The following is a 26,466-nucleotide window of genomic DNA, read 5'->3' as shown; positions in this document are numbered from 1 at the left end:
AGAAAGAGAGAAAAAAAATGGACGGAACCCAGAAGAAGAAGGAAGAAGAAGAAGAAGAGAAGAAGAAAGAGGAGGAGGAGGAAGAAGAAGAAGAAGAAAAAAAAAAAAAAAAAAGGGGGTCTGAACCCAGAAGAAGAAGAAAGAGAAAGAGAAGAAGAAGAAGAAGAAAGAGAAAAAAAAAAAAAAAGTTGGCAGATAGGTTTTTTTTAAAAAAAAATTTAAAAAATTATTTTATTTGCTACGTGGCAGACATTTGGCAGTCACGTGTCATATATGTGGCAGCCACGTCAGCATTTAACAGATCCATTGATGGAAAATGTAACGGTTGTATGAAATTGAAATAAAATAGTACTTGAGCTATGAAAGTGAAATGTTTTAAAGATGTTGTATAAGATTGTAATAGACCTCAAACCTGATGGGCTACTATGCAATTTACCCAAACTTCAAATAAGCACTTGGGGATTTGAGGAAGAAGAAGAAAAAAGCAATAAAATTTTGACATCCAACATACCCATTTCAAATAAGCAAATGTCAATCAACCAAGACGACATCATAAAAAAGCAATAAAATTTTGCACTTCCGGTATGCGCCGGGCCAACTCGCGCGAACCGCTCTCTCAGAATGGAGAAAAAACGAAGAGGTGAAATTGAATTGCAGCAGGAGCAGAAATGAAAAGGTTCTGGTAGCGACTGAGAGTGCGATCCCTCTCTCTACCTGCGACCCATCAACCCCTCTGCAAACCATGCCTCGACGACATCGATAGCAACCATCCCTTAAACGCAGTGACAAAAGTGCCCTCAGAACCTGTCCGTTGGAACTAGATTGATGTGGGCAAAAAAGCCATTAGAGGGAAGAAGCGGTGAAGATCCATGCGTCACCATTCTGCTCTCCATTTGACAGCAAAGCAACAGTGGCAAAGTTGAAATAACAGAAAAAAGGGGGGTAAAAGAGGAAATCCAACAGCACCTTAGTGCGTGCAGATCCGGGGGGTTTTTGCTGCTTTCTTGTTCTTTCCCTTTTCGCTCTCATCAACTAAAATTCTCATATCTTCCTTCTTCCTTTCACCGCCGACCAAGCCGTCGCATCCGTCGTCAGCTTCCAAAAAAGGTTTCGATTTACTGAAGGACTTGCTCGTATCTCAGGCCGTTTCCTCCATAATTCCACACCAGCCCCCCCAAAATTTCAAAATCCAAGAGAATCCCGTTTCTGGGAAATGTTAATATGGTGCTCTCCAACGTCACAATCTATGAAATCGATGTGGGTCGGTCGCATTTCGAGCTGGGAGACGACGGAATCGCAGTTATTGATTCTGGGGTCACCTGCAATCTGAATATGAATTGGCACTATTCTGACAGCACTTGGATTGCTCCTGTTGTTGTTTCAGATGAAGGTCGTGCTTCGATTCAGGTGTGGTTAATTTTGCTTTGTCACTTTTCTTTTTCTGGTTTAATTTTCTGCAAACTGATAGGTGAAGCTTGTTGGTTTTTGATACGTGCAATTGGGTTTTGTTTGCATGATGGAGTTGCTAAAGAAACAGAAATATCTCAGTAAAAATGATTCACATTCCTTGAATAATTACACAGTACACTTGAGTATATATAGGTAGAAACCTAATGCATTAATACTCTTAATACCCTTAGCTCCTATAACTAATTACAGAAAAACCACAACTGAAGTGTAACAATTTTAGCTAACTAACAGCTTGCTGATCTCTTTTAGTATCTGCCTTAATACTCCCCCGCAAGCTGAGCGTGGGATCGACCATGGAACCAAGGGGAAGCTTGGATTTAAGATAACGGAACCGACTGGTGGACAAAGACTTGGTGTGAATATCAGCCAATTGATCTTGACTACAGACAAACTGAACTTTGAGAAGCTTAGCCAAGACTAATTCGCGAATGTAGTGATAGTCGATTTCAATATGTTTAGTCCGGGCATGAAACACCGGATTAGAAGCTAGAGAGATGGCAGAAATGTTGTCACACCAGAGAGTGGGAACGTGGGAAAGAGAGAAGTGAATATCACGGAAAATTTTACAGATCCATGTAATTTCAGCAGCAGTGTGAGCTAGAGAGCGGTATTCAGCTTCAGTAGAGGAGCGGGCAACAGTAGGTTGTTTCTTGGCACTCCAACTGATAAGATTGGAACCCCAAAAAACACAATAACCACTGGTGGAACGGCGATCAAAGGGACAACCTGCCCAGTCTGCATCGGAGAAGGCAGTGAGGGTGAGAGAACCCTTTTTGAACCAAAGGCCTTCAGATATAGTACCTTTGAGATAGCGAAGAACACGTTTTGCAGCCTGCAAGTGTTGGTCCCGAGGAGCATGCATGAACTGGCAGATTTGATTGACTGCAAACGAGAGATCAGGACGAGTCCATGTTAAGTATTGCAGACCACCAACAAGAGACCTGTACTCAGTGGGATTGGAAAGAAGAGGACCCGTGTGATCAAGTTTGGTGGAACCAAGAGGAGTGCAGCAAGGCTTAGCACCATCCATGTTCGTTTTACGCAGAAGATCCAGTAAGTATTTGGTTTGGTGAAGAAAGAGACCTTCAGCAGACCGATGAACCTCTAATCCCAGAAAATAGTGCACGGGACCAAGATCTTTAACTGGAAAAAGAGTACTGAGCTTGTGAATGAACTGAGTACACACAGAAGAATTGGGGCCGGTGACTAAGATGTCATCGACGTAAACAAGAACAATAACCGGAGATGGACCGTTAAGAACAAATAATGACGCATCAGAAGAAGATTGCACAAATCCAAATTGAAGGAGAGCTTGAAAAAGTTTGTCAAACCAAGCACGGGGAGCCTGTTTGAGGCCATACAGAGATTTGCGCAATTGACAGACATGGTGAGGCTTGCTAGGATCAATGAAGCCAGGGGGTTGCTGCATGTACACAGATTCCTTTAAATCCCCATGAAGAAAAGCGTTACTGATATCTAATTGGTTCAAAAACCAATTAAACTGCACGGCAAGGGATAGAAGGACACGAATGGTGACTGGTTTAGCTACAGGACTAAAGGTCTCTTGAAAATCAATGCCTTCTTGTTGGTGAAACCCCTTGGCAACCAAGCGGGCCTTAAATCTTTCAACAGTACCATCAGACTTCTTCTTTACCCGAAAGACCCACTTGCAACCGACAACATTGTGAGTAGGAGAAGGAGGTACTAACGTCCAGGTGCCTGTAGATTGCAAGGCATTAAATTCATCTTGCATAGCCGAGTGCCAATGAAGGTGTTTAGATGCCTGGAGATAAGTAGTGGGGACAACATCAATATCCAATGGAAGGGGATGCTTGGTAGCTGCAAAAACTTTAGGCTTGTATATTCCAGCTTTGGAACGAGTCACCATGGGATGAAAATTACTGGGAGGTACTTGCGATGAGGAAGAACTGGACGAGGCAGGATGCGAGACTGCACCAGGAGGATCAGAAGAAGGATGAGGTAGGGATGCTTCAATAATGGATCCGGAGGATGGAGAGGTGGAGGAGAGTCTCGAAACTGGAACAGAGAAATGTAAATCCATAGAAGAAGAAGAAGTAGAGTCTTGGATTGCAGCAGCGGGTGGAGAGATTGTGTGAAATGGATAAGCAGATTCATCAAACTGCACATGGTGAGAGATATATATCCGTCCAGTTTGAGGATCAAGACATCGGTAGCCTTTGTGTTGTAAACTGTACCCCAGAAAAATGCAACTTTTACTTTTAGGATCCAACTTGGAATGAACATAAGGCTTAAGCCATGGGAAACAACCACAGCCAAAGACCTTCAATCTGGAGTAATCAGGAGGCTTGTGAAAGAGTATTTCCCAATGAGATTGAGATAGTCCAGAAATGGGCAATCGATTGATAAGATACACAGCTGTGGAGAATGCTTCCACCCAATGAATATGAGGAACATGAGATGCAACAAGTAAAGTACGAGCAGTCTCCACAATATGGCGATGCTTCCTTTCGGCACAACCATTCTGTTCAGGGGTATGAGGACAACTTAATTGGTGGACAATACCATGAGAACGAAGAAATGACCGAAATAGAGTACTAGTAAATTCACCCCCAGAATCTGAGCGGACAATTTTGATTTTATTATCAAGTAAGGTCTCTACATACTGTTTGAATACAACGAAAGTAGAATAGGCATCAGACTTGGCCTTTAAAGGAAACAACCAACTATAACGACTATAGTCATCAACTAACAACATGTAATACTTGAAACCACTAGGTGAGATAACATTGGTAGGACCCCAAAGATCACAATGAAGCAGTTGAAGACTGTGACTGGTAGTAGAACTTGCAGATCCAAATGGAAGTTTATGGTTCTTAGCTAGAGCACAGTCTGAGCAGAAGAAATCCACAGTGGTTTTGCCAAGTACAACAAGATTATTTCTGGAGAGAACTCTTCGAAACAGTGAAGACGATGGATGACCCAGTCTGCGATGCCAAATCTTCAGATGAGCTTTAACACTAAGGAAAGCTGATGGTGAAGTTGATGGTGAAGGAAGGATAGTGGTATTGAAGCCGTGGAGAGGATAAAACCCATCTTCAACTCGGCCCCGCAAAAGCGTCTTCCCCGAAGCACGATCCTTTACAGTAGATCCATCAGGGTCAAGAGTTATAGAACAATCATTGTCTTTGAGAAATTGATAAGCAGACAGTAAATTGTGCTTCATATGTGGAACATGTAGTAGATTACTCAACGTGAAAGCAGTATGAGGAGTATGTAAATATGAAGAACCAACATTTTTAATGCACAAACCTTTACCATCTCCGACGTAGACCTTGTCTTCACCAGTGTAGGGAGAGGAGACAGAAAGATTAGCAATATCATTGGTAATATGTGATGTAGCTCCAGAGTCCAGTAGCCAAGATGGAGAGGGTTTGGAAGAATAATGAGCACATAAAGCAGTAAGTTTGGCTGGTGGTACCCTGCCAAAGATGTCAGGATTCATTCTGTCAAAGCAGTCAATAGCTTCGTGGCTAATGGAACCACAAATTTGACATTGAGTCTTGGTGCCAGAAGAGGAGGAAAAGCCGGAATAATTGGACTTAGAGCCATGAGGATAATTCTGAGAACCACGAGGATTGCCATTAAAAGAGCCACGATTGGTATTGCGATTGCGATTGCCTCTGTTGAAGGTGCGATTCTGTCTCCCACGATTAGAGTTGTAACGGAAAGAAGATTGGAGTGGTGGAGGATATGCAGGCGTAGGCAATAAAGGAGCCTAAGACTGAGCAGAGAAGACCTGAAATGGCTCAGTAACAGAAGAAGAACCAGTGTGTTTGCGACGAGCTATGGATAACTCTTTAGTAAGTAGTAGGCCATGTAATTCATCAAGAGAGGTAGAAGACAATCGAAGCATTATTGAGTCAATGAAAGACTCGAATTCATCAGGGAGACCATGAAGTGTCGCTGCAATTAGGTCTCGATCAGAGATAGGAGCACTAGCGGCAGTGAGAGAATCAGAAATTTCCTTGATTTGTTGAAGATACTCAGAGATCGATTGATGACCTTTCTGAATAGAGTGCAAACGAGAGCGAAGCTGATGAACATGCGCATCAGAGACGCCACCAAAACGTTGTTCAAGTTTCTGCCAGAGCTCTCGAGATGTAGACACTCCAACCGTGAAGGGAATGAGGTCTTCAGAGAGTGTCGAGTTCAACCAGATCAACAGATTTTGATCTTTCTCAAACCACTGCTCAAACTCTGGATTCATAGAGCGATCAGGGAGAAGAGGAGCCGGACATGGCTCAGTACCATCAATGAGACCAAGAAGCTTGTAGCGACGCAGAATAGGAGCAAACAAGGCACGCCATGGGAGATAGTTGGTGCGCTTGAGCTTGATAGGAACCATACTGCCGATGTTCTGAATCGTAAGAGACAGATACGAATTTTGGGGATTAGGGTTTGGTAATGGTGGTGACGCCATCGAAGATGAAGATTCAGAGGTGGATGCCAGGATGAAAAGTAACAGAAATGACAGATCGAAGACAGAGATCGATCGAGAAAATGGAAGAAATTGATCAAGAAATCGATCAAGACGTAGAGCGGAAGAAGATCGAGGCGGTGGGTAAGGGAGAGCCGTGAGGCGGTTGGCAACGTGATACCATAAAAAAACAGAAAATATCTCAGTAAAAATGATTCACATTCCTTGAATAATTACACAGTACACTTGAGTATATATAGGTAGAAACCTAATGCATTAATACTCTTAATACCCTTAGCTCCTATAACTAATTACAGAAAAACCACAACTGAAGTGTAACAATTTTAGCTAACTAACAGCTTGCTGATCTCTTTTAGTATCTGCCTTAATAGTTGCGTAGAAAAATGAAGAAATTCTAATTGGGTTTTGTTTGGGTTTAAGTGTTTGAAGAAATTGGATTTTCTTAAGAGAAGAGTAAACTTGAAATTGGTTTGGATTTATTATTATTGAATCAAATGTCTATTACGGCACGATTATGGACTTAAGAAATGAACATGAGAACCGAATGAGAAACGAAATGAAATGGACAGATTACGCCCTAGGGAAAGAATCGTCATGTTGTTCTTTTTGGGTGACATGTTCATTTCTAACAAGCACGAATAGATGTCATAAACTCATATGCAATCTATTCAAATGCTTAAGTGGTGTGCGTTGAAAATCGTTTACAGTGGGTGAACTACGAATGACTTGATATCTTCTTAGGGTATGTAGGCAGTTTAATCTAAAGGTCAAGAGGCAGCCATAAAATAAATTGTAAGGATACTACGCTATTAAACTAATGGTTTGTTTATAGTCATGTCTCGGAATTCGGAGTGTGAGAACTAGTGTGTGATAATATTATTCAGCTTATGTTTGTATGATTAATATTATAGTATATTTAATTTGTCCATATTACGGACATGTTATTTAACTTACATATGTATGATTAATATATATTACAGTATATTCAGCTTGTCCATACTACAAATATTACAATATATTCATCTTGTCTATAACACAGACATGTTATTCAGCTTACACATGTATGATTAATGTTACAATATATTCAGCATGTCCATACTCCGAACAAGTTATTCTGCATGCAGGTGTATGATTTATATTACAGTGAGGATTTTATATGAAATTCAATGAGAAATTGAAGTTCTCTATGAGCTGGAATTGCAGAGAACACTCAAGAACGAAAATGCAGTTCATTGCTCTCAAAATCACGTTGGATTCGATTGCTAAATTACGGCGCGATGACAGTTTTTCTTTTCCTTACTTTTTGGTTTTTCAAATTACACCAACGACAATCTAAACCAGAAATAAACAATGGACAACACAAACAGACATACTAATACGAATCAAGAACAGATTAAATCCTGAATGATCAAACTTGCTTTGATACCAAGTTGGATATCAAAATGTGCGAAGAGTAAGACTACAAAATAATAAGAATACTATTAAACAAACGAGAATGTCGAAATGCCTACTAAACTGCAAGATGCTACATCAGGCTCATCTGTCATTGCTTCTCTAAAAAGCACTTCAGCTTGAAGTGCTTCTATTAACCACATTGAAATTTTTATTAGAAAATCAAGTACGTACTTTCAGAAAAACCACTTAAGGGTGCTTTCCGAAAAGAAAAAGAAGTGGCGTATGCTTCTCTATGAACCGCTGCTTTGAGCCATACGAACAATCTTAAACAGACCCCTAACTAGCGAGCATGGCCTGGCCCAACCTCCAATACTACCCTTAGAGGCAATGAAATTGAGACGTAAAAACATGTTTTCATGGTCTTTATAGAGGAAAAAGATAGAGAAAAATGACCCGATTGGGTAAGATTTATAAACAAGTTGCTTCATGCTTCATAATTGCATCAGTTCCTTAGCAGTTTGTAGTAAATGTCTAAGTACCTTAATATGTTGAAGGCCTCATCAGATGAGTGATCGCTTAACTCTGTACCGTCATCAGTGTCGTCATCAAACTTATATGGTATAGTCTGATAGTCCTCCTCATTAGTATCATCATCAGACTCACATGGTACACGCTCATAGTTCACATTTTTTATTTCTGAAGGTAAACAATGTTCCCATCCTACAAAATTCACTCCTGTTTTCTTCACCTTAATTTGATGATCATCCTCTGTTCCAAAAAATTCTGCATGCACACGAACCTTGTCGCCACTTTTCAGATTGAGCTTCCTGTTTGAAAGACTTCCCAGCCAAAGGTAATCTTCATGGGAATCAGTTATGGTGGCATCCATTCGCCAGATGGAAAAATAAGTTCGCTGGGTATGATTAACCACATCAATGCATACCCACTACACTGGGAGTGGTCCGAAGAATAAACGATGCACACAGACAACCCTCCTATATAATCAATACTTGGCGGCACATCAAATTTGACATTTTCATCCTCTCTCATGACATAGGTTAACCACTAAGGAATAACATTTCAAGAGCGACAAATTCCACCAAATACATCCCCCACGTTCCATTTCTACAACACGGCGTGCAAAGTTTGTGTAAGCAACAATACGAGAGAGAGAGAGAGAGAGAGTCCCATACCATTAGGATGTTCTTCCTAAAAGTAGCAGTGAGACTGGTGCACCCTTCCATATGAATGGTATTCATGCAGTCCAACGAGTTATCCAAGTTTGGAATATCTTTGAGTTTGCGGCAGTCTTTCAAATTCAATTCTATCAGATGCGACATCTCTGAAAAGCAGGAAATTATTTCCAGTGCAGTGCAGTAATTCGCTTCCAGTATAAGCAAACTTTTCGGCAAATCTGGAATTGCCTGAAGGTTTGTGCAATGATTTAAATATAAAAACTGAAGCTGAGAAAGGCCACTGAGGATGGGTAGCCTAATAAAACCATTTCCATCTAGTATTAAACTCTTTACAGAAGATAGACTCTGAAGGCTTTCAAGAACGGCATCATCCGTTATATTGCAGTAGCTGAGATCTAAACAATCAAGCATCTTCAGTTGTGCTAAGGAATGGTAACCCCCAGACACACCCTTACAGCCACTGAGGCTCAATTCCTGGAGATGTGTGAGTTTTGAAAAGTCTGGTAATTGCGTCAGGTTACGGGAATGCTCGAGAGTAAGAAACTTCAACTTCTCAGGCAACTGTTGGACAAAAAAAAAAAAAAAAAAAAAAATCAAAATCCAGATAAATTATAAAGAGAGATTGTCGACAGATGTTGGTATGTACAAAACTCGGAGGAGGAAATGGTTAATTATTTGGTTGAGGTTACGACAATTATATGTATCGTACCAGTTCGGAATCCTCCCAAACACGTACAAGCTTGCTGTAGCTCAAGTCTATATAAACTAAGTTTCGTAAATCAAAATCTTCAGGTATGACCTCTAGAGGAAATCCATGCCAACACAAAAATCTTAACTCCTTGGAAAGATGACTGTAGCTTCCTGTGACCTTTACAAAATTGAGTTGGAGAAATTTCAGATGCTTCATCTTCTTAAATGCTTCTGTATTGAAGCTGTGCTCGTCAGAATATTTGAGCAAATTTAAAGTTAGTCCTCTAATTGCTTCCGTTCCCTGTTAGGGGACAATAAGAACAAACCTAATTTAAGCAAAGCCATGACTTTGTATGAACAACAATACGCAGAACATACAATGCATTAGATGGATAATATATATGCATATGCTTCCTTTTATTTGCATACATTCTGTTGGATTTGTGACCAAGTGGACAACACCTTTCGGCTAATAAAATAGAATAAGAAAAAGGGGGACATCATTATGATGTCTAGCCCTTGATTTGTGGCTTTTACAAAGGCAAAGAATATGTGGCAATTATGGTTTTGTTCCTTTTGTTTATTATATGTTTTTTGGTTATGCCTTTGGTGAAGGGGGAGCGGCAGTAGAGGAGAAAAAGGGAGTTGTCTGTTGACAGCTCTAATCAGTGAGCAGAGGAGAGAGCATTCGGCTTTCCCATTTGAAATAGAGTTGCTGCTTTCCCCCTTGGTTAGTGATAACTCAATCAAAGATATTTGTGCTACATGTTGTGGCTTTTGGGAGAGAAGGAATTTGGTATATGTTTCCATTTTCTCCATTTGTTCTTTGTTTTAGTGAGAGCTATTGGGTGTATGTGGGATTTGGGTTTGAGAGTTAAAACTCTATTTGTAATCTCCTTTTGATATTAGTGGAATTTCCTCGCCGTCTCGGAACTGGATGTAGGCTTACGCCGAACCAGTATAAATCCTTGTGTCTTTTGGATTATTTGTCTTGTCATATTTTACCGTATTAGCCTATTGGTTTCATATTTGACGCTTCCGCACAACAAGTGGTATCAGAGCTCTGAGTTTCGACTTGGGGCTTTGTACTAATATGTCTATGAAACCTTCGAATATGTCGGTGAAATATGATATTGAAAAATTCAATGGGAGGAATGATTTTAGCCTGTGGCGGGTTAAGATGCGAGCTGTGCTAGTTCAACAAGGGTTGCTTAAGGCGCTACAGGGTGTGGAAGCCTTGCCACAAGATTGGTCTGCTAAAGAAAAAGAAGACGCTTTGAATCGAGCACATAGTGCAATTATGTTATCACTATCTGATGAAGTTCTTCGTGAGATGGAAAATGAAACTACTGCAGCTGGTTTGTGGCTTAAGTTGGAGAGTATATACATGACCAAATCCCTCACCAATCGTTTGTATTTGAAGCAACGTTTGTACACTCTCCGTATGACTGAAGGTACACCTATTCAAAACCATCTTGATGAGTTTAATAAGGTTATTATGGATTTGAAAAGTATGGATAATAAAATTGATGATGAGGATCAATCTTTGATTTTGTTGTGTTCTTTACCTCCTTCGTATGCGAATTTTGTTGAAACTTTGTTATATGGGAGAGATTCTATTTGTATGGAGAATGTAAAAGCCGCTTTGAATTCAAGAGAGTTAAAGAACAAAGTATTTGGAAATTTGAATGATTCTCATTCTGAGGCTTTGATAGCAAGAGGCAGAGATAGGGAATATGGTTCAGGTAGTAATAAAGGAAATTTGAGATCGAAGTCTAAGATCAGAAACAACACATGCAACTATTGTCGCAAGGAAGGGCATTGGAAAGTTGATTGCCCAAAACTGAAAGATAATGCTGGTGCGAGGGCGAATGTCGTCGATGACGACTTCGACTTTGTTCTATGATGACAGTTGGCTACACCAGATCTGAAATATTAAAAAAAAAAAAAAAAAAAAGGAATCTGGTGTTGTGGGTACTCTTGAATCTCTTCGCTACATATGGAGATTTAAGAGTTTGTAAGGATTCTTTTGTTATGTTGTGCTTGTGTTTTGTCAGTTGCCTCTTCATTGTTTTTTGTTTGTTTTGGATATTGGTATGGTTTTGCCTTTTGGTAAAATTGTATTCAGTGAGGACCAATTTGTTGAGTTCTGCAAGGTTTTGATAGTGAGACACCTAATGCGGAACATTTGTGTGGAACCCTCTTGTAGAAGGCAAGTCATATGCTTTCTAACTTTGGTCTATGGACATTTGGTTGGATTTGTTTGCCACTGCTATTTGGTCTGTTGGTCTCCATCATCTGCAATTATTTTTCTTGAAGACTCCAGTTGAGGTATGGTTTTGGATCTCCTACTGATTATTTGAATTTAAAATTTGGTTGTCCTGTTGGTGCTCATGTGATGATGGTAAACTTGAGTGAAGGGCATATTTTTGTATGTGGTATGTGAGACCTTGTTGCCAAATTTGTAATCAGTTTTGACTTGGAGAATGTGCCATGCTATGTGAATGAGTCTATTGGTGCAGTTTAAGACCATGGTGTTTGTGAGCAGGTGGAGTTCGTTGTGTGTCCAACTTTGGTATGGTGTGCTTGATCTTTTGTCGGTGATATTGAAGAATTTCAGTTCTTCGTTTGAATCACTTTTGTTTTTTTAATCAAGGCACTTATGGTTTGCAAATTTGGAGAAGACGGTAGAGAAATGTTCACTTTCGTTGGCTTTGGTACAGTTTGAGTCGAGGTGGAAATTGTTATGAGCACTGGTAAGTTTGGGGAATTTGATTTAGTTCCCGTTGGTTTTAGTTTGTACTTTGGGTGCTTATGGTGATTGTTGATTCGATTCTCTGTGATGCTTTCAGAACTTGGTCAAGGTGGAGATTGTTGGATTTGTGACCAAGTGGACAACACCTTTCGGCTAATAAAATAGAATAAGAAAAAGGGGGACATCATTATGATGTCTAGCCCTTGATTTGTGGCTTTTACAAAGGCAAAGAATATGTGGCAATTATGGTTTTGTTCCTTTTGTTTATTATATGTTTTTTGGTTATGCCTTTGGTGAAGGGGGAGCGGCAGTAGAGGAGAAAAAGGGAGTTGTCTGTTGACAGCTCTAATCAGTGAGCAGAGGAGAGAGCATTCGGCTCTCCCATTTGAAATAGAGTTGCTGCTTTCCCCCTTGGTTAGTGATAACTCAATCAAAGATATTTGTGCTACATGTTGTGGCTTTTGGGAGAGAAGGAATTTGGTATATGTTTCCATTTTCTCCATTTGTTCTTTGTTTTAGTGAGAGCTATTGGGTGTATGTGGGATTTGGGTTTGAGAGTTAAAACTCTATTTGTAATCTCCTTTTGATATTAGTGGAATTTCCTCGCCGTCTCGGAACTGGATGTAGGCTTACGCCGAACCAGTATAAATCCTTGTGTCTTTTGGATTATTTGTCTTGTCATATTTTACCGTATTAGCCTATTGGTTTCATATTTGACGCTTCCGCACAACACATTCAACATAACATTTTTTTATTAGGATTTGGGAAAGTACTTGCAGATTCTTCTCTTAACATGCTTGCTACATCTTCATGATCCCACAATCGACTACGTTTTTCAGGTTCTTTAGCAGATTCTACACGCACAATTTCTCTTCCCATATCTCGAATCAAATCATGCATTCTCAAAGTATCTCCTAAATTAATATCTAGAAGACATCGATCTAGGAGGGTGCTGATATCTGATTCTACAGAAAAGCGACTGCAGCCATCCAATATTGCCATGACAGTATGTTTTTGCCATCCAATAAAGAAATTAGATATGTCAAGGAACACACCCTTCACATAATCATCACTTAAACCATCATAGGTTATTTTAAGTGTTTCATGAATTTTTCCATGTGGAATGTTTCTCAATCTATTCAATGTACTTTTCCATATGCTTTTACTCTTTTTCGTAGCCAACAAAGGACCTACGACTTTCAGAGCTAGGGGCAATCCTCCACAATAATCAACATCTCTGGCGAGTTCAATATATTCCTTATCAGGACAATGATTTCCAAAGGCATGCCAACTAAGGAGCTCAAGAGCTTCTTCATCAATCATCGTTTGTGCCTTATATTTTTTATCCACCTTTTATATATTCAGCACTTGTTCATCTCTTGTTATTATAATAATCCTACTCCCTGGACCAAACGAGTCATGTTCTATCGCCAATTCATCTAATTGATCCGCGTCATCTATGTCATCAACTACGATGAGTACCTTCATGCTTCCAAGTCTTTTCTCTATCTCCTTGGTCCCTTCGGCAACACTACTTGTATTAATGTCAGGCCGTTTCAAAATATCTCGAAGAAGTTGTTCTTGCAGACCAACCATATTTTTTTTTCTACTCCTCACCTCTTCAAGGTAACACTGACCACTAAAACTATCATGATATTTGCTACAAATGGTTCTTGCAAGCGTTGTTTTACCTATGCCGCCCATACCCCAAACTCCAATTATTTGAACATCATGCGAGCGTCCAACATCCAAGTATTGAGTACTGAATTCTTGCACGTGAAAAGCCATTCCCACTGAGTGCTTGGCTTCTTTTAAGTCTGCGGTTTTCAATAGTCCCTTGATGTCCCCAACAATTTTCTCGATAAACAATCCTTCACGCCTGCCAATTGAAAATCCAAATTATGCAAACGGATGATTCATCATGCAACAGCAAGAATCATATGAATTAAATGCTTTATTCATCATGACTTTGGCTGATTAGTGAGATATGGTAATCTAGAGTCCCAAAAGCTAATACAAGATGTTGCAATTAAATTTTGTAAAAGAGGAAATCCGAAACTATACCCGTCCGCCGTGGTTTTAAGATTCTGGCCACCCAAATCAGCAGAAGCCTTAAGATACTTTCTCCACTGTTTGACCTCATTTGGATCTTCATCCCTTTCATGCTTCCGAAATGCTTTCGAAAAACTACGTTTCCTGACTTCAGAAGGGGCAACGTCGTAGAATATTGGATACACAATTTTCCCTTCTTGATCTTCTCGGCACCTCATGATCTTGGCCAGCTCCCTCAAGCACCACTTAGACTCCGCATACCTCTTGGAGAAGACGACGGCTGCGATTCTCGACCCTTCGATTTCTCGGTCAAGTTCGCTCTGTATATTTTCCCCTCTTCTGAGCTGGTAGTCTAAAAACGTGTTGATTCCGGCATTGCGTAACGCAATGGAGAGGTGTTCTGTGAAGGTAGTACGTGTGTCATCGCCTCTAAAGCTCAGGAACACCTCGTACTTCCAGCGGTTTGAGCGCTGTGAGGAAGACGAACAGGCAGCGGCAGTGGTTCCATGGGCGGAGCTGATGGTATCCATCGATAATTGGTACTAGTATTTGGAGAGGAGAGGGAGTACAGCAGGCTGCGCGGCTTGGCTTTGAGGTATAGTCAAACGTCATCGCCCAAGTATTATGGAGAAACGAAATGCATGGAGCGAAATGAGTGTTGAAACGTCATCGCCCAAGTATTATCGAGAAACGAAATGCATGGAGCGAAATGAGTGTTGAAAAGTCTTGAGAATGTCGGGATAGGGAAGTACATCACGTGTCATTATATAAATGATGAAATTTATGTTAAAATGTTAATAAGTTCAAAAATAAAATTATCCAAATGTTAATAACTTCAAAAATAAAAATTTTCATCATTTACATAAAAACACGTGATGTATTAACTGTGTTTTCGTCACAATAAAAAATTTCTCTAGGATGGGTGGACTGGATTCTCTGTCGGCTTTTGTCTCTGCCCGCTTATACTCGGTTTTATATCTCAACCGTTCAACACATCTAAAGGGTTGATGCCTGCCACGTTTTTCTAAAACTTAATTTTCTGAATGTGGAGGATATGATATGATGGTGATCAACTGTTTTTAAAATTCTTTTATTAAAAGACACAAAGAAAAATAGCTACATACATGTATCTGCTCTGATCATGGAGGAACTGGTGCTGCAAAACCAATTTGCCGGCGACTGGTCGGCGCAGATTGAGGCAGCGACGGAGCTGAGTAAATTTAAGAGCAAGCAGAGGTACAAGTTGGCTGAGAGGGGCGTTATGGTTCCATTCATTTCGATGCTGCATTTGGTGGATGTCGAAGCCATTGAAAGCTTCTCTGTTTTCTCTGCTTAGTCTTGCCTTTGGTAGTGAAAGGTTAACTTTTTAGACTCTGTTATGTATGATTTTTAATGGGGACTCTTCCTTGTGCTGTAACTGGGAGATGGATTTTTTCCTTTATTTTCCAACTTTGCAGAAACAAGAGTAGACTTGTGAAATCCGGGGCTTTACCTCATCTCCTTCCTTCCTGTTCATCCCCTTCATTTTCCTCATCTCCTCCTCCTATCTCCATTCATTTCAGCATCAAATTGATACTGATCCTCACCGTATCACCTTCGTACCCCTAAACTTAGAAACCGATCCTCACCGTTAATCCCAAATGGGCCCTTACCCGATAACTGGACCCCAAATCTCCAAGAGCAAAACGACCATGAGGTCGTCGCCGCTGCCAGGCGTCATCGAGAATGCAAATTCGGTGGAAAACGACAGCAGGTTGCTGAGATTCCCGTTGACAAATTTAAAGGGTTTTCTGCAGAGGAGAAGACCGGAGCTTGAGACGGACGGCCGCGTAAGGTTGACATAGGATTCACGGCCTGCTAGCGCGGCGTCGCCGAGGAGGAAATTTTCGAAATCGAAGTTGGGGTTGCTGCTGTTGCTTAGGGGTCTAGGCTCGGAAGAAGAAATGTGTTCTGCAACCAGGGTTAGGGTTAAGAAATATTAGGAGGAGACGAGGAAAATGAAGGGGGGGACAAACAGAAACAGGAAGGAGAGTGAGTTTATTTTTATTTTTATTTTTTATAAATTAAAGTTAATTTTTAGATAAAAATAATAATTTATTAATAATTAGATAAAATTAATAATTTATTAATAATTAGATAAAATTAATAATTTATTAATAATTAATAATTTTTTTATTCTAGTTGCCAAACGAGTGGGCCCCGCTCCTGCCACGTCATCATTTAACAATCAATTTGACAGAAAATTTAACTTAGCTCTGACATTGCAACGAATTCATAAGTTGAGGTATGACATTGCAATGTATAAAACATGAGGTATAAGATTGTGGTTCTACCTATAATTGAGGTAGTTGTGTGTAATTTATCTTATAATTTTATATCAATGCTTTGTAATCTCTGTATTTAAAGGGGCTTCATATGTAATGTAAGTAGTCAATTAGTGAATTAAAGTTAATATGAGAAGAGAGTGATTTTCTCCTTCCTTAGATCAAGTGAAAGGCTTGGTCATGTCGAGTGAATCCATTGCCCCTGGTTGAGTGATTCCCAGGTTCCATCCCCATAGCAACGTGAGCGAATTCATCCCCCCTGGTTGAGTGATTTCCAGGTCATCTATTCCTCATCTTCTTGAGACTCTTGGTTTTTTCAAGGCATCAATTTGCGATACCTATATTTAGGGACTACATTGATTTTTCAATTTTAGGAACCATTTTGATGACGTGGGTCAATTTTATGGATCATTTGTGATAAAAACCCGTAAATCTCGTGGGATCCATTTATGTGCCACATCATCATATAACATAATTTTTTTAAAGAATTGTGACGAAAGAACCACATTAATTTGCAATACCTATTTTCAGGACTGCATAAATCGATTTTAAATTTGATGGACCATCTTCATGGTATATGTCAATTTCAAAAACTATTTGTGATAAAACTCTTTTGTTTTTATTCGACCCTTGAGTACGAGACATGTGATGATCAATTTATTATTTTATGGGAAATGTTAGTGGCACTAAAAAAATCTCATTATAGTCTCCTCACAAGTATATTTTTCTTTCTAAATATAGAAAGTTTAAAGTGTAGAATAAGAATTTTGAAGTTCCAATAACAATCGATTTACTGAAGGACTTGCTTGTAACTCAGGCCGTTTTCTCCATAATTCCACACCAGCTCCCAAAAATTTCAAAATCTAAGAGAATCCTGTTTCTGGGAAATGTTAATATGGTGCTCTCCAACGTCACAATCTATGAAATCGATGTGGGTCCGTCGCATTTCGAGCTGGGAGACGACGGAATCGCAGTTATTGATTCTGGGGTCACCTGCAATCTGAATATGAATTGGCACTATTCTGACAGTACTTGGATTGCTCCTGTCGTTGTTGTTTCAGATGAAGGTCGTGCTTCGATTCAGGTGTGGTTTATTTTGCTTTGTTACTTTTCCTTTTCTGGTTTAATTTTCTGCAAATTGATAGGTGAAGTTTGTTGGTTTTTGATATATGCAGTTGGGTTTTAGCTAATAAGGATGATTAAATGGAAATTAAAGTTTCTTCATTGTGCTTTATGCATGAAGGGAGTTGATTGTACATAAGGCGTAAGAACATAATGGCCTGGTACGCAAGGCAAAGAGGTTTATTGAAGGCTGCTAGTCTTGCGTTGACTGCATATGTGAATGTTTTCAGATTGATGGAACAATTTCATTGCCTTGCACTGTGAATCTGTGATGATGCGGTTGGGGAAGAAATGGATGGTTATATGTTTGAAATTGGGCAGATTAGGTGGTGAAGCTTTATAAGAAATTGCGAACTGTGAATCGAAAGTTAAGCTTAGTCCTTCAACTGCTTCTGTTCCCTATTAGAGATTAAAAAAAAACAAGGAAAGGACAATATTCACACGAAGCAGAGCCATGAATTGGATGAATGAACTACTAGAAAGGTAGGGCATACAACATAATTATGTATTTTCTCTTCCAATTTACAGTGGATGAAAGCCTTTTCTTTTCTTCTTTTTCTTCAAATATACTATGTACGGCATACATCATATATATGTGGACATGCGTATATACTTCTCTTTCTTTACATGTACTTAACATCTTTTTATTGCAAAAGTACTTACACATTCGTTCCTTAACACGCTTTTTACATCTTCACTTTGCCACAATCGACTACATTTTCCCAGTTCCACAGATTCTGCACGCACAATTTCTCTTCCCATATCTCGAATCAAATCATGTATCCTCAATTCTTTCTCTTCACCAATATCTAGGAGACATCGATCGCAGAGTGTGGTAATTTCTGCTTCTATAGAAAAACGACTACAACCATCCAATATTCCCTTGACAACATCTCTGTCCCACTCAATGAAGAAATTAGATATGTCAAGAAAAACACCCTTCACATGATCATCAGGTAGTCCATCGTAGCTTAATTTAAGCGTTTCATGAATTTTTCTTTCTGGAATATTTCTCAATTTATTCAACGTACTTTCCCATATGCTTTTACTCTTTTTCGTAGCCAACAAACGACCAACAACTTTCAGAGCTAGGGGCAATCCTCCACAATAATCAACAACATCTCTTGCGAGTTCAATATATTCTTCGTCGGGACAAGGATTTCCAAAGGCATGCCAACTAAGGAGCTCAAAAGCTTCTTCATCATTCATTTCTTGTGCCTTATATCTTTTATCCACCTTCTTTATATTCAGCACTTGTTCATCTCTTGTTGTTATAATAATCCTACTCCCTGGACCAAACGATTCATGTTCTATTGCCAACTCATCTAACTGGTCCGCATCATCTATGTCATCAACTACGATGAGTACCTTCATGCTTCCAAGTCTTTTCTCTATCTCCTTGGTCCCTTCGGCAACACTGCTTACCTTAATGTCAGTTTGTTTTAAAATATCTCGAAGAAGTTGTTCTTGCAAACTAAACATCTTTTTCTCTTTACTCCTCACCCCTTCAAGATAACATTGACCGTTGAAACTATGCTGATATTTGTTAAAAATGGCTCTCGCAATTGTTGTTTTACCTACACCACCCATACCCCAAATTCCAATTATTTGAACATCAGGTGAACCTCCAACATCAAAGTATTCAGTATTGAATTCTTTCATGCGAAAATCCATTCCAACTAAGCACTTGGGTTGTTTCAAGTCTGTTGTTTTCAGTAGTCCCCTGATGTCCTTAACAATTTTCTCTATAAACAATCCTTCACGTCTGGCAATTAAAATTCAAAATTATACAAAAGTAAGATTCATCATGCAACTGCAAGATTCGTATTAACTAATTCCTCGTTCATCATGACCAGATATTTTTTTAGTAAGAAGATTTGAGTAAATGAGATTGATCCATGTGATTAACTAAGCTAAAATGCAACCATGTTTCTGAAATGCATTATGACCGTATAAGTTATAAGCTCAACTAGATTGCAACTGGACTATAACTGTATTATAGCCTTTAGTCATAGAATTAGAAATCCATTAGAAATAGTATGTGTTTGACAAAATGTAAAGGATTCGCCCTTCACGCATCACCATCAAATTAAGCTTGTGACGTGTTTCACATTTTGACAGCAATTCTCATACAATTAGGCGTAAATGATCAATGCTTCACATTTTGTTAAATTCAGATACCAAAGCTCCAAAGTTTTTTTTTCCTAAAAACGTATAAAATCAAATTCTAATTCTAGTCTCCTTATTGCCACTGTTCTACTGCTAATGCTCTTCTACATCTTCTGCTATCCCCTGAGAAGAAATTATATATTTAAAATCCTATTTGGATTAAATAGTCATTTCATTTTAAGGTACATCAGTCATCTAATAATAAAATTTATGTCAGATATATTCAACAATAGGTTAGGTGCTGCTACTTAGTAACTACGGTACAGTGGTATTCCTCTTCATTTGGAAGTGAGAGGTCTTATGTTCAGTTCTCGTTAAAGGCGAATTTGAAATATATTATTGCTCATCCATTGTTAGGCTAAGCCCACCCCCTCCCCCTTTGGTGTAAAAAATATTTTTTGTTCAAAAAAAAAAAAAAAAAACAATAGGTTGGGTGCTAATACAAAAACCTAATTGTAACTTCCACTCTGTTTCCTCACTTGAGAAGGGTCAACGTCGTAGAATATTGGATAGACCTTTTTCCCCTCTTGCTCTTCTTGGCACCTCATGATCTTCGACAGCTCCTTCAGGCACCATCGGGACTCCGCATACCTCTTCGAGATGACGACTACAGCGATCTTCGACCCTTCGATTTCTCGGTCAAGTTCTCTCTGTATATCTTCCCCCCTTCTGAGCCGGTAGTTTATAAACGTGTTGATTCCGGCTTTGCGAAATGCAATGTCGAGGTGGTCTGTGAAGGTGTTGCGGGTGTCTTCGCCTCTAAAGCTCAGGAACACCTCGTGCTTCCAGCGGTTTGAGCTCTGGGAGGAAGACGAAGAGGCGGCAGAGCCAGCTCCACGGGCGGAGCTGCTGGTATCCATTGCAGCCTGTAGAAGTGCAGCTTGGCTTTCAAATAACCAAAGTCAAGTCGGTCCAACTGCCGTGTCGATAATGCGTGAGGCCATCTCCAACCGAAGGGTCCAGAGGACCAGAGGGCCGAAAATAGCCCTAAAACCGTCTCCAACCGAGGGCTAGGCCAGAGGGCTCTGGAATCTGGGAGGGCCCCACGGGATCGGAGAGGGCTGGCTTATTTTTTTTTTAATGTTTTCTACTGCTGTCGGTTAAAACCGACAGCATTGAAGAGGTTTTTTTTTTTTTAATAGTTCTACTATTAGTGTCGGTTATAACCGACACTAATATTTTGAAATGTTTTTTAATATAACGGCTAGTAGCCGTTGGATTATTAGGCCTCTTTTTTTTTTTTTTTTTTTTAATGAATTTAAACTTCTTTTTTTCCTTTTTTTTTTCTTTTCATATGAATCAAATTTTGTTTCATATTTTTTTTCCTATAACTTCTATTTCACAAAATTTGTTTCATATTTTTTTTCAATTCTATTTTTTTCGTATAACTTCCTAGGCCATTTATACAACATTAAATTGTAGTTTTTAAATAATAAATTATGTTTGGCCCTATGGCCCTTTGACCCTCGGTTGGAGACGGTTTTTTGTGACAGGGCTAAAACGAGCCCTTTGGCTCTCTGGCCCTCGGTTGGAGACGGAGGCAAATATGACCCTGTACTGTTCATTAAAATATTAATATCTTGGAGAATCTTGGAGGGCCAGAGGACTCAAACGAGCCCTCTGGCCAGCCTTCGGTTGGAGATGGCCTGAGTGTTATTCCCCCACAGTTTACGATGCAATTTCCTTTCTTTTTTAGTTTTTTGAGAAGTCTGCCGCCCAACTTTGACCAGTTGACTTGACGTCACGGTGCAAAGCAACTTTCAAATTTTTGAGTCAGTCTAGAGAGCATCAATGGGACCAGTCCTCATCTCCAACTCCAACAACCCATCTTAACAAAAAGAGGCAGAAGAATTAAGCTCCAACAGAGTAACTAAATGACTACCTTTATTTTGTAAACAGTCCAGGAATAAGGATATAGAGCAGTTTATGCAGGACGAAAAAGTTGATGGATGAGTACACCGGTATTGAGGCTGGTGGAGGAGATGCTTGCAAAGATCAGCAGTGGACGATGATCTCAACCAAACTCTGAGCTTTGCCATCTCTACTAGGACAACGCTGCCTTTCTCTCTTTTGAAATTTAGACAAAAATTATCATAAATTTTGACATAATCCATGGTTGAATTAAAAGTTCAGCAGGCAAATCGAAAACAATCACAAGAGCTTAGAAAACACCACATGAAAGCAGTCCCATAACAAATCCCACTATCAAGATAAAACCATTCAACAGTATATTGGAACAACAAATCAGTTGTGTAAGCAAGCAACTACGGAAAGGAATAGTGAATATTTTTGTAACTATAGACGGCTTAGCTTCGGGAAATCATGCCACCCTCCAAAAACGAACGTATAGTGTAGCTACCATATTCTCCTTTCATATAAGAGCTTATTTAATTGACGTTATAACATCTTTCTACAAAGAAAAAAATATATAGGGCCTCTACACCCGTGGTAGAACCCGACATGGCTTAGAGTACGTTTCAGCCTAACCTTCTATAAAAGCTATAGGCCACGGCCACTGTTGCCACTGCTCCAACCACGGAGCAGCTGCAAGAACATCACTTTGCTCCCAGTTCCCAATCAAGCTTGACAGCTTCCCTAAGGCATCCTTCCTGGCACACAACTCTCTGGTTTCTTTAAGCTTCTTTTCCTCACTTCCACCGTTTTGCTCCAAACTTACTTCTTTGCAGCATGTAAATCCATTACTCTTAGCACCTTGGCAACAGCCTGAAAAGTTCTCATTTTTCTGAATCTGATTGCTGTTTTCTTGGGGCTTCTCCTTGATTTTCGTACTTTCTCCTCCATTTGGAAGCTTCGGGTCATTAATTTTTTCAGCTTCATCAAAAGATACCCCCATTTGGCCCCTGTAAGGAATGAAATTGAATTTCGTGTTCAGTTATTTAAAGATTCAACTCTAAGTGTCGTCAATAGCAATTGAGTAAGAATAGGTATGATTAAGCTTAATACACAATTTGACAACAATTAATCAGAAGAACATTACAATCAGAAACATATACAAGGTAATGCCGTTATATCCAATTCGCTAGATCTGCTTCGCTTTCTCCATCTCTGTGAAGTGCCTACTTGACCCCATCCCCCGTTCCCCAAACCACCTCTGGTTTGGTTTATCAATAAAGAAAAAGGTTGTTTGATTTTGGTTCACACTAGTTGTTTGATTTGGTTCCTCGATGTTAATGCAACTCTATATCAATAATCTATCATACAACACTAGAAATAATCAGCAATCGTAAAATATGACAACGCTTCAGTTCCAGTGAAATTTTCATCAGAAGGGGGTAAGCAAAACCAAAAATGCACAAACCTCCAAAGTCGTTCGATGATCTCTCCTTTCCCAATATGCTGATCAAGCAATTCCGGCACATCATCAGTAGTGACATAGCCATACCTGCAATGAATTATTACATAATATTCACATTCCTTCATCTATCCCAATACGATAAATTTTAAATTGTTATGATCCAGACATTACCAATGGCCTGTTATTGGTAATAAATACCTGATTCGTCAATCCTCGCAGTTCAGCCTCCTCTTTGAACTTATCAATGAGGACAGGTCCACAAACACCACATCTCTCGACTACCATGTGCACATACAAATACATGGGGCGTTGCCATGTGTACATACAAATACATGGGGGCCAGTCAACACCCCTTGCACTCCGGAAGCCCATGGTTTGTCATTCACAAGGACATCATCAACAAAGCTGTCCACATCCGACTCTTTCAAGCACCTTTGATTGAGAAACAAAAACAACCTCAGAATCACGAAGTTAAAAAACCCCCATCACCCATTTAGTAATCACAAATACTTATCGAAAACTAGACAACAACCTTCACTAAGTTCTTGTGCTGCACTTTCGACACCATTGCCACCTCCCTCGCAAACCGCTCTTCTCTCTTGGCAATCTGCTCTGGGTTTCTCCTCTATGAACAATTTTTACAGCAAAATTTTGATTCTTATATCTAGAACAAACAAAACGCAACAAACAAACAGATTGAGAACACAACAGAACAGAACATCATCGTTGTAACTCGGTACGAAAAACACATATTCGGCATCATAAACACCATAATTGCACAACACCAAATCACCTTTGTTTGACATCGTTAGCATTCACTGGACAGGACTGGACTAACAGTCCGTGTAGTCCTGTGTTTGGCGTAGCAAGGGACTAACTTAAATGACGCTGGGTAGGACTCGCCTCGACTCCGGACTCTGCTAAGCGTCGCTAGCTATTCCCGACTGAAACCTTGGTATTCGCTAGGACTATGTCACTGCCTCTTGTCTTCCCAGAATCCCTCGAGCCACCACCACAAGCTTACATCGCAAAGGAGTGCAGAACTACCCAGAATCCGATTACGACCCAGAACCCCCAAAAATCTTAGAATCAGAAACACCCAAACGGGAAAACTCGCCATGGCCGCCGACGGAATTGGGGGAGAGAAGGATTTGGCCAGATGGATTTAGATGAGAAAACAAAGGACAGAGAGAGAGGTTGTCGGACGGGAAAACTCACCATGGCCGCTGACGGAGTTGGAAGGAGCAGAATTGGGGTTTTTGGTGGGAATTGGAAATTTGGGGAAAAAATTAGGAATTGAGAATTGAAAGTGAGGCATGTCTCCATTTTGTAATTATCAATCTGTGCACTCTAAAAACAGATAGAGAGTTCCAGAAAGGGAAGTGTTATTATCATTCTAAAAATCTCATTCTACATTTGTGTATTTTTTTTTTCCTAATATAGAAAGTTTGGAGTGTATAATGAGATTTTTGGAGTGCTAATAACAATTCCCTTCCAGAAAATGGAAAGAAAAAGAAATAAAAAAAGAAAAAGATTTTTTTATTTTTTATTATTCTGCTTTTTAGTCCGACACTGCACCAAACGCTTTACTAAATCAATCCAACCTAGTCTGGTCTAAAAAAAAAGTAATAAAATAAGGAGACTTTGTCTAATTGAAGGGGGAGAAAGAGGATTGGATTCTCGCCAGATCCCCCTCCCTAAGGATCTTAGAAATCAACGCATACGGATCGTTGATTAAATATCGTACGGTCATAATTAAATATTTTTTATATTTTGAAAAGTAAAGCAATCTCATTTTGTGTGAAAAATATAAAAAATAAAAATAACAAAATTCAACCACTTGGATGATGATACTTGTACCATGATAAATTCCAGCACACCGAAAAGTTGTCATCTCATACTTCAGATCTACTGCTCTTTATTTTAAACACATCGTGGCATTCATTAAAAGACAAACAGACATGCTAATATTTTGGTCCCAATAAGCAAGAACCATACCATATACTTAAAAATATCAAGGAAGCATCCGCCGGAAATAAAATGTTGAGGCAAATATTGTATCAACGAAACAAAAGAAGGAATTGCAATTCATTTGGTGATTAGGCGACCTAACAACAAAAAAAAATATAAAAAATAACGAGTCCATAATTTAAACACTGAACTGAATAATCCTTACGAAGATGTGGTTTGTTAAAGAGTTGGATCATTACTTTCCTTAACTACATCAAACAACATATTTTGGTTGTCCCGTCGATCCCCTATGATTGAAACCAAGCTCTCTGAATAATAAGCTCGCACCGATCCACAAACTCGGAATTGGTGAGTAATCTTCTGTGAATTTGGGTTGTACGAGATCATAATTTCTTCTTTGTCACATTGGAAAAGAAATTCTCCACTTCGCCAAAATCCCAATAGCTCCAATGACCTCGCAATGCCTTCAATTGGCCCTATCGTGATTAGCTTAGTCCAAAGATTCATCGTCAGCGTAGTCATGCAAGATCCATACTTCACAAGTCTTGTCAGGAATATAAGACTTTGGCTGAACAACCACGGAAAGAGAATCATCGTTCCATGCATGGATATTGATATGCGTACCGCCGTCCGGTAAAAATTCCGGTAACTTTGGAAAACAAATCAATCGGAACACTTCATCAGCCATGTCGAAAGAAAGAATTGCACTGTGAGTATCAGTGTCGTTAGTGACCATGCAGTTTGAATTCCCATTGACATAGTGTCAGTTTCACTAGAGTAAGGGTAATCCCAATACCAAATTACATCAAACGGAGAAGTGTGATCTAATTCTCTCCATGAATTAGAACACCAGCTATATAGTACGACCTTCACATGGGAAGCTGTCGTCCCCGTTCTTAGATTTCTCTTTTCATATAAGAGCATGGTTTGGAGGATTAGAGTGCGTTTCAGCATGACCTTCTATAAAAGCTATAGGCTACAGCTACTGTTGTCCATCGACTATGCCTTTCGGCCTGATCTTAGGCCTGTTAACAATAATATGGGTTTGTTATGAGCTTATGATTCAATGGTTAGATAGACTGACAAATGTCAATAGATTGTGAGTTGAGTATGTGGCTTAGTTAGTAAGCTACTAAATCTGGTATATAACTAGTGTGTGTAACTATTGTTGATAACTAGTTAATAAAAACAGTATATTCTTTCTCTCTCTAAATCTCTACTTCTCTCTATCTCTACATGGTATCATTCGCCGCAATGCTTCGTGCTTGACGGTTATTCGATCTTGGATTTCTCCGCTTCCGCTCTCTATCTGTGATCTGCTCCTCTTTCTCACGTTTCTTGGGGTCTTGATCTCTCTGTATTTCTTGATTTCTTGCGCATCTTCTTGTGCACTCCAGGTGTTTGTGTTAATTCCTCTGCGAATTTGCATCTGGGTTTTCTCTCTGATTTGAAACTATGGTGACGGCTGCACAACTTCAGATCCTTCAATCTCCTATTTCCTCTCTTATATCGACAGTGTCTTCATC

General features: G+C 39.5%; 1 protein-coding gene and 2 long non-coding RNA genes across 4 annotated transcripts in view; 2 read left to right on the top strand and 1 right to left on the bottom strand.

The window, feature by feature from the left end:
• The window catches only part of LOC126632042 (disease resistance protein RPV1-like), a 49,557-nt gene that overhangs the window by 7,186 nt on the left and 15,905 nt on the right, over nt 1-26,466 (bottom strand). The gene's annotated exons all lie outside the window — the stretch shown is intronic.
• Nucleotides 445-17,851, top strand: LOC126632071 (uncharacterized). The gene is made up of 2 exons (XR_007626565.1): nt 445-1,407; nt 17,538-17,851. It is a non-coding gene; the product is annotated as an uncharacterized LOC126632071 (long non-coding RNA).
• LOC126632086 (uncharacterized) lies at nt 11,412-12,655 on the top strand. Its single transcript, XR_007626569.1, has 2 exons — nt 11,412-11,806; nt 11,888-12,655. It is a non-coding gene; the product is annotated as an uncharacterized LOC126632086 (long non-coding RNA).

This window comes from Malus sylvestris, chromosome 1 (genome assembly GCF_916048215.2).
Source record: "Malus sylvestris chromosome 1, drMalSylv7.2, whole genome shotgun sequence".
In the NCBI taxonomy this organism is placed as follows: domain Eukaryota; kingdom Viridiplantae; phylum Streptophyta; class Magnoliopsida; order Rosales; family Rosaceae; genus Malus; species Malus sylvestris.
This window is presented reverse-complemented; position numbering and strand designations above follow the sequence as displayed.